Source organism: Tupaia chinensis, unplaced genomic scaffold, assembly GCF_000334495.1.
Source record: "Tupaia chinensis unplaced genomic scaffold, TupChi_1.0 Scaffold145396_1, whole genome shotgun sequence".
Taxonomy (NCBI): Eukaryota; Metazoa; Chordata; class Mammalia; order Scandentia; family Tupaiidae; genus Tupaia; species Tupaia belangeri.
The window spans coordinates 1,032,439-1,041,852 of record NW_006205257.1 but is presented as its reverse complement, the minus strand read 5'-3'; positions in this window follow the sequence as shown (position 1 = coordinate 1,041,852).

Genomic DNA, 9,414 nt, shown 5'->3' with positions numbered 1-9,414 from the left:
TGCACATTCACACTTGAGCAAAGGGTCTGATAGGGCCTTCCTAGCTCTCGCTGTCCCTCAAGTTTTCACTGAGGCTAGTGTTCACGTGGAAGCGGGGGGCCCATGCCATCGGAGGAGGGGGAGCCGGACAGGGGGCACTAATGACATCAGAATACAGGGCACTGTGGGCATGACCCTGACTGCCTCCCAGCTGCACATCCAAGTCTGTGCCGAGATGCATCTGGGGTGTGGCTGCCTCAGGACGTGGAGCGTGGTTAATGCTGGCACTCAGCCTGGGGGGCAGTGGAGAGCCCTGTCTTTAGGGTTAGACTTGAACTCAAACTTCAGCTCTGCCACTTACTAGCAGTGTGGCCCTGAGCAAGCTAGTCAGCCTCTCTGAGCCTGTTTCCTTATTTGTAAATGGAGTTTATAGTTGATCATGAGGCCTTGAGTGTGTGGAGCAAAGGAGAGACTGCCCAGTGGACTTGTGGCCATCTGTGAGTCCTCGCCTCTCATCTCTGGCTCATAGAACATGGGAGGACCTGGTCCCAACACCCACTCCAGGGAGGGCAGTTCTACCCCATTGGTTCCAAAATCCCAGGCCTGCCCCCACTGCACAGGGAATTGCCCAACCCCAGGAATTGGGTCCAGAGGTTCCATTGGCTCAGAGTCCAGTTTCACTCGTGTTGGGGATGGGGCTTTCTCTCTCCTGCTGGACATAACAAGGATTCCTGTAGCCTGGGCTGTGACTGCAGTCACTGGACTGTGAAGGGGGCAATGGGAGGAGAAAACCTGCCCCCAGGACAGAGAAATGGTCACGGTAAAGACCTGGGTCCCCACATCACCACTAAATGTCAGCATTCCCACCAATCTGAGTTTTCTCCACACACATTCCAGTTGACACAATTTGTGTCAAATGCTTGGCCTTAACATTGTCTGCATGCGGTTGGTGGCAACTGTTGAACCAGGCAAGAGCTGGTTTCCTGGCAACACCCAGCTCCCCGCCCACCCTACCAAGGAGCTGCCCTGCAGGTCAAGGCTGCGCATTGCTGCCACAGGGCTGGTAGCGAGCTAGGGCTGTTGTAATGCTGCTGCCATAAACAGCTGAAATGCATGGTCTCACGGTTCTGGAGGCTCGAAGTCCGAGATCAAGATGTCAGCGCGTTGGTTCCTTCTGAGAGCTATGGGGAAAGATTCCAGATCCCTGCCATCACTTCTGACAGTTTGCTGGCAATCCCTGTCATTCCTTAGCTTGTGAATCTCTGCCTTCATTCTCACGTCCATGGAGGATTCTGTGTGGGTGTGTGTGCCTGTGTCCAGAGCTCCCCTTTCATAAGGACGTATAAGCCAGTCATATTAGATTCGGGGTTCACCCTCTGCCAGTGTTGCCTCATCTAACAGATTACCTCTGCAGTGACTCTTATTTCCAAATGCAGTACTGAGTGTTAGGACTTCAACAGATGAATTTGACACAATCCAACTCATAACAGGTGCATACGAGTATGTGTGTGTGTGTGTGTGTGTGTGTGTGTGTGTTTGTGTGTGCACGCACTCACGCATGCACACACACACAAGCAACTCTGCTGGGTGGAGAGGAGGAGGCAGTGCTGGGATGGACATGTCCCCCACCTGTGCCACAACCCCCCTGTCCTGCCACAGTGACTGTCCTCCAGGCAAAGGCAGCTGCCTATGCTAGAAGCCCATGTAACTGCATGAGTGTCATCCAGTTACAGAGCTGTAGGAACCAGCTCCCAACCAGTGCGGCTGCTGCAGCCTTCTTCACACCAGCAACTCAGGCCTTTTCTGCCCATGGCTGACTTTGTACAAAATTTCTTGAACCAGTAGACATCATTTTCATATAGGTTTTCCCCAATTCAGACTGTGGATTTCATGGTATAGATCACATCTGGTGAACCCTAGGCCAAATCCAGACATGAGTTTCAATAGGTGGTTTTTTCTTTTGTGAGGTTTTTGCTATAGGGCATGTGTGTGCGCCAGAAAGAGAAAGACAGAGGGACAGAAAGAGAAATCACTCCCAGGGGGATGGCCATGTCGCAATCCCTTCTCTTCCATTCTCCCCTCTGGATCTTGGGCACGCACGCACACGCACCTGATATGAGTTTAAGTCACCGGGTCTGGGACTCAAACCACAGTCAACTACATTGGAATCCTGCGACATAGCCATTATGCCAACTGCTGGTCCCTCAAGTAAGTTCTTTATTTTTAATTAACTTTTAAAAGGCTTTTAAATTTTATTTTATCAATCAGTATTATTATTTTAATTTGAACAGAGAGAGGAAAGTGAGAAAGCAAGCCACCAAAACTGGTTGAACCACAGTTGGGCGTGAGGGAGTCCAGCTCCTTAACCACCATGCCACCTGCTCAAGTAGGTTTTTAAATGTGCATTGCAGGCCTGGCCATGGTAGCATGGTAGCATAGACTAGATGCTGGTTGAGGCCACATGGAAGACCCAGGTTCGAGTCGTGGCCCACCCTCAATAGCCAGGAGCAGTGGCATGTACCTGTGGTCCTAGCTACTTGGAAGGCTGAGGCAGGAGGATTGTCACATGGGGAGACCCTATCTAAGAAACACACACACACATGATTTTTTAAAAAGATATACATTGCCTGCCAATTGGAGCACCAGGAAATTTTAAGTAAAATAAATAAATAAATAAATAAATAAATAAATAAATACCCAGGTTTCCAAATTGAAAGAACTGAATGTCCAAATCTGCTGCTGAGGGTCATTGGATATGTTGTTTAAAAATATACTTTTCATTTTAGAATTGACACATGGTTATCACAGGAAATGGGCTGTTTCAAAAAAGTGCTCTCTAAACCCCAATGACTGGCCAGTTGGGGACCCATCATAAAAATGCATGCCTTCCTTCCTTTTTTTAGTAACCATGTGAGAAGTCAAGGCTTAAATGCCCCCTCTTGTGGTCAGCCCATAAGGTGGCACTAGGGCACAAGTGTGGATGCTGCTGTGCTGAGATGCCCCAGTCAGCTGAGTGCTGCTCCATCCCTGGCCTATGCCCCGGCCTGGCAAATGGTGCCATGGAGTGCTTTGCCTAGGGATGAGAAAGGTCTACAGCTCTTCTGCCTGTGTCCTTGATGCTAAGCAGTGGGGACATCTGGGACTTGGGACAGTAGAAGAGAGGCTTCAGGTTCAGGGAGAGAAACCAGACCCCCGTGGGAGGTGTTCAAGATGAACAAAGAAGTCAACAAAGCGGTTTGGGAAGAAGGTGAGACCAGGTATAGAGGAGCATGCAACCTGTAGAGGGAGGAGAAGGCCAGCATCCTGTCTACTGCTCTCGGCCCCTTTCCTCTACTGTGTAACAGCAGGACTCTCCACCAACAGCCCTGTAGTGTCAGTGCCCCAGGGGCCCACTTAATGGTTGGGAAAAGTGAAGCACAGGGTTGTGACACGATGATGCCCAAAGCCTCCCTGGGAGAACGTTTAATGCTGAGGAGCAGACTGTAGAGCTCAGTGCTCTCTTCTCTCCTCTTCCCTCGCAGTTACCTTTGTTGGAGGAAAGTGGGGGCTCCGAGAACACAAAGGAGGGTGCTTCACCTGGAGTGGAGGTCATCAGGGAATACTGAGAGCTGAGATTGGGAGTGGGAGGTCTGCAGAATCTGGATCCTCAGGGACCTTGTGGGTCATGCTGAGACATTTAAACTTGGGCTTTTGAGCAACTGGATTCTTGAGAAGGTTTTGAGCAGGGGAGCGAGTGATGTGTAGGGAGGGAGCTGTCCAGGCTGTCAGTGCTGAATGAGTAGCAACAAAGAACTGAAAAAGATGCACGTGTTCAGAAGGCTTAGTCTGCAGATGGATGCGGGGGAAGGGGGTGGGGGGTTCACATTTGGGACTGTCCAATGCTTTGTAGGGATAGAGGGGGCATCCAGAGGTCAGTGGGGAGGAGGAGACTTGGCACAGAGGATGTGACCTGGAAGGAGATCCTTGGCTGACCCACACAGCTGAGACAGGCACCTGTGTCATGCAGAGCCTCTCATGAGAACTTCCAGATCTGGGCCAGCAGGTTAAAGGTACTGGACTCCTACATGGCCAACCACATTTTGAGTCCTAGACCTGTTGACTTGCGCATCATGCTGGGCGTGTGTGCATATGTGCCCCAAACCCTGGGAGGAGAATGGAAGAGAAGGGATTGTGATGTGTCCATCCCCCTTGGGGGGGGGGTGATGTGATTTTTCACTTTCTCTCTTACTGCTCTCTCTGTGTCTCTCTGGCATGTACATGCACCCTAGGCAAAAAAAAAAAAAAACTCCAGGTTGCTCAAAGCCCCAGCCCTACCCTGGTGGCCTGATAGAGACCAGTTTCTCCAGAGTAAAAAGGACAGGGCCTGAGACCTGGTTGTTCTGCCCCATTCTTAACTTTAGAGTCCTTGGACTGGAAGAAGTCATCCATTTGGAGGCACGCTCCGGGGAAAATCAGGCTGGGTGAGGGTCAAGAACAGGACAGTCACCTTGGAGCCAGCTTAGAAAGGCCAGCCTGCTTTCAAAGGGGTGGCTGTGCACGTGTGCCATGCAGGTACCCATAGTACACCTGCTGAGCTCATTTTGTCAGTGGAAGGCCCCAGCTGACCCCGGTCTGTGAACTCTCTCTTCCCCATTGCCCTCACCCTTACTAGCTACCTCTCTGCGCACCACACACTGCCCCAGCACCGACTCTACATACCAGGTGCTGTTGGCAGCCGGGAACACAATGGCAAGTCCTCTAGAGCTTCCTTGTGGCAGCCACAAGGAGAGGGATTCCCCGGAAGGAAGCCAAAGCTCCTTGCCATCCTTTCCTCCTCTGGAGGCTCTGGATTGCCATTTACAGCATGGAGGCAGCTGCTCCCTGCCAGGGGCCAGGGCACTTCAGGTTTACACACACGCACACTCCTTTCTGTCTGTATTATACCCCAACTTTCAATTTTGAGGAGTAAATATGCAATTTTTCCCTCCCTGTAATTTTCCCTGCTGTGGCTGTGGATGTCAGAGCAGCTGGAAAATGTGAATAGCTCAGTGCTTTCTCAGAGTAAAAGGAGCCTGGCCGCGCAGCATCATACATCCTCGGTTGCTCTTGGCAGGATCCGGCGGCTCTGCTGGGGGGAGATGCTCAGCAGGCTGTATTGTCAGGGGAACTCTTAACCCAAATAATTCACATCCCCGCCTTCCATTAGCAATGAGATAATTGCCAAGAAGTGTGTTCGTGTGTGCGCGCACACGCATGCGTGCGTGTTGCAGGAATGTCAATGGAGGAGGGGAGGTGAGTGTATTTGCTTACACAGCCAAACTTCGTGCATGTTCCTCTGGAGACTTTCAGACCTTCTTGTCTCAGTAACTGAAGGTCAGGGCGAGATGATCTAAGCATTTGTTTGGGAAAAACAGTGACTGGATGGAGAGAGGCGGGATTTGAGTTAGTCAGACGGATCTAGGATGGCTCTTAAACTTACTGTGTGACCTGGGACATAGTTAGTCTCTCTGGGTCCTCTTTTTATCGTCTGTAAGACAGAGTAATGGACTTGGAGGTAGATCTGCTCACATCCCCTTCCAGGCAGGACTTGGTGACTACCCACGGGATGTGAGGTCGGCAGAGAGCCTCAGCCATCATCTCCTGGGTCTGAGAACACACCTTCCCCTGGGTAGTGTGTAGATGTGTAAAGGTCTAGCCACTTCTATTTTTCTTTTTTATAAGAGATGCTATGCCTTTTATCTATATCTATCTATCTATCTACCTACCTATCTGTGGCATGTATGCACACATTGCCAGGTGTGGTTTTCAAGTCACCAGGGCTGAGACTTGAACCATACAGTCAGCCATGTGAGATGCAGCTCCCTTAACCACCAGGCCATGAGGCCAGCCCAAAGGTCCCGCCATTTCTGCCTATCGAAGGACACTAGGACAGGCTATATATCCATCCCAAAACTTCCCGTTCAGACTTGCACACCTGTTCAGCTTCCTTCTATTTCCCTTTACAGATACTGATCCTTTTATTATTTTTTTGAGAGATGTTTGCTATAGGGTGCATGCACTCACCAGAGAGACTAAGAGATAGAAAGCAAGAAATCACCCTCCAGGAGGGATGACCATGCTGCAATCCCTTCTCCTCCATTCTCTTGGGTCTTGGGGCACATACACACATGCACCCAGTGTGAGTTTCAAACCGCTGGGTCTGAGACTCCAACCACAGTCAACCACGTGGAAGTCAGTGCCTTAACTACTACACCACTTGCTGGCCCCGTATTGATCATTCATAAACATCTTGGATCCCAAACTCCATCTCAGCATCTCCTTACAGAGAATTATCAATATATCCATGACAAAGGAGAATGATTTTCACTTCAAGAGGTTGTTGTGTGAAAGCTAATTCATGTAGTATCCAGTGTAGTGCCTGGAACAGTAACAAAGCAAGATAAATATGTGTTCTTTTTCTTTTTCTCTGCCCTAAAAACTGTGACTCAAAATCCTGTTCCAGGCTTGTTCATAACCTGGGCCCTGTAATGTCACTTTGGGACAATCTCAGCGAGCAAAGTGGCCCTGAAAGTCTGTGCTGCTGCTTCATCTGAGATCCTGGTTGGGGACTCCGGAGCCAGTCTTGTCCCTGTGAAGTTCATTATCCATGGATCATGTCAGCCCTCTTCAAGGTTCCTCCCTGAAAAGAAATTGAGCATGCAAATACTCTTTTATCATAATCACCACGTATCCACAGGGTAATTCATAAAAGAGCTGGAAATCTATTGAAATTCAATATTGTTTTAGTCCAAATCAATATTAATAATTGTTTGCATTTTTAAAGTGCAATTTGCAATTGAAAAATGCACAAAGATCAACCAGTAGTTGCTAACACATCAAAATTTCCTATTAAAGGCATAGTCCCTTAACTTTAAAATGTTTCTTATACGATGGGATGGCGCTGATCCATGAAAATGGCCATATCTATTATTTACGTGCACAACATTAGAATGTGCTTCCATTATGCATGAGCTCAAAGGCGGGTAACTTTCACTTTTACGTACTTGGTTTTTCTTTTGAATTAAATGTTCTATTATGGGATAATTATATGTTCACATAATAGAGAAATCTCACGTACCTCGTACCAGGTTTCCGCCAAAAGAAACATTGTGCAAAAGCTATTGTACGCAACCCAACCATGATATCGACATTGACACAGTCAACACAGAGGATGTTTTGTCACTGAGAATTTCTGTAGTGCCCTTCTAAGTTCTTTAAAAATTAAAGATTTTTTTTTTCTTTTTAGGTTTTTGCCATAGGGCACATGTACTCACTGGAGAGAGATAGAGAGAGGGAAAGTGAGAAACCACCCCCTGGGGGCATGACCACGCCATAGTCCCTTCTCCTCCATTCTCCTCTCAGGGTTTTGAATTTGTACGCATTTGCCTTCAGTGTGTTTTTCAAGCCACCAAGTGTGGGACTTGAACCTGGAAGTGGGCCATGTGGGATCCAGCACCTTAACCACTATACCACCTACTGGCCCCTAAAATGGAAGCTTTTCGAATGAAAAAGGTGATTATCGATACAATGGGGTCCCCATCATGAGCCCAGATTTCTACCTCAAAGTTATTTCTGTTATTAAATAGCACACCATCCCACCTGAGTTCATTGTCAGTGATCACATGCAGAAAGGCTTCCCTAGGTAGGCCGTAGCTCCAGGTAGGACTCATCTCAACCAGGCAGGCCTGGGTGGAGCTGGCTGTGCAAATCAGAAAGAGCCAGTTTGACACTTGCAGCAGAGACTTCGATCCCTCGAACAAGGACAGAGTTGTCACAAAGGGTTAACAACTTGCAGGGCTCATGTGTCCATAGGGACCCAGCTATCTCTGGAATGGCACTTCCAGGGTGTGGAACATAAGGCACATCTCTGGCAGCCTTCCTGGGACCACAACATGGCCATGACCAGATCCTTGGCCAGAGATAGGTGCAGGTGTGGGTGATGACCACCTGCCCTGTGTGTAAGTCACCTCGTGCAAATAAAACTCTCAAGGTGCCTTTCTGTTTTCCAAGACATTTGCCTCACACCAGAAACTGCCAGGAACTTGGGAACTCACTTACAGTTGATATTTTGGATGGGGACTGATTTGAGGATAAGGACAATTGGGTCTTCAGGGTCACATAGTTGATTAGAGCAGAAGCCAGGCCCAGGATCTCTTGTCTATTCCATGACATCAGCTGCTTTGTTCAGGCCGTTTTCATTGATTTTTCCCCCTTGGGGTAAAATTCACAGAACATAAACTGTAGCACTTTGGTCGTCATTAAGTGACAGTCCAGTGGCATTAGCACATTCTTTTCGTTGCACAGAACCATCACCACAGCCCATCTCCGGAACTTTTTCATCCTTCCAAATTGAAACTGCGCCCATTAGATAATGACTTCCTGCTCCTTCCCCAGCCCCGGGTAACCTCTGTCCTACTTTCCATCCCTATGAATTTGGGTACTCGGGGCCTCACATAAATGAAATCATACAGTGTTTGTCTTTTGGTGAGTGATTGTTTCATTTAACGTCTTCAAGGGTCATCCAAGTTGTACTGAATGTTACTTTCATTGACTTTTTCTTTTCCCTTAGAGAGAGAGAAGGAAGGAGAGGGAGGGACAGAGAAGAAAGAAGAGAGAGAAAGCAAAGGAGAAAGAGATTTTATTTTATTTTTGGGGGGTTTGTATTTGTTTCTTCCATGAGTGAGAGAGAGAAAAGCACCCCCAACAAGATCCTCATCCATGGTCCGCTCTAGCCTCAGGCAGCCTGATCATGGGCACATGCACACGCAGTATGCAGAGGGAGGTCTTAGGCCACAAACCCCGGACCTCCCATGTGGATCAGCCAGTGCATTACCACTGTGCCACTGCCCCAGCCCCACGTCATCTTTCGATCAACACATGCAAACTGAAATTTGATCTGGGGGTTTCCTAGCATTCTACCGTACTTGTAGGGATAACAAGTTTTATGGCATCTAAGAAACCTGTATCTGTGTGCATTACGCATTCATTGACACGGATATATTGAGATAGAGGGAACCAGCAGTTAGCGTAATGGCTATGTTGCTGGACTCCCATGTAGTCGACCGCGGTTCGCGTCCCGGACCCGGTGGCTTAAAACTCACGCCGGGCGCGTGTGTGTGCGTGCCCAAGATCCCGAGAGGAGAATGGAGGAGAAGGGATTGCGGCGTGACCATCCCCTCTGGGGGTGATTTCTCGCTTTCTGTCTCTATGTCTCTCTCTGTCTGGCGAGCGCACACGCCCTATAGCAAAAACCTCTCCCCCCCCCCAAAAAAAAAAACACAGAGAAGAAAAAAGAGATAGAGACAGTTGCATCAGGCTGCTTGCTTTTTTAAAAAAAATTTTACCTCTTCTTGGGGACCAGCAGGTGGCATAGTGGTTAAGGTGCTGGACACTCCCACACGGCTGACCATGACGGAC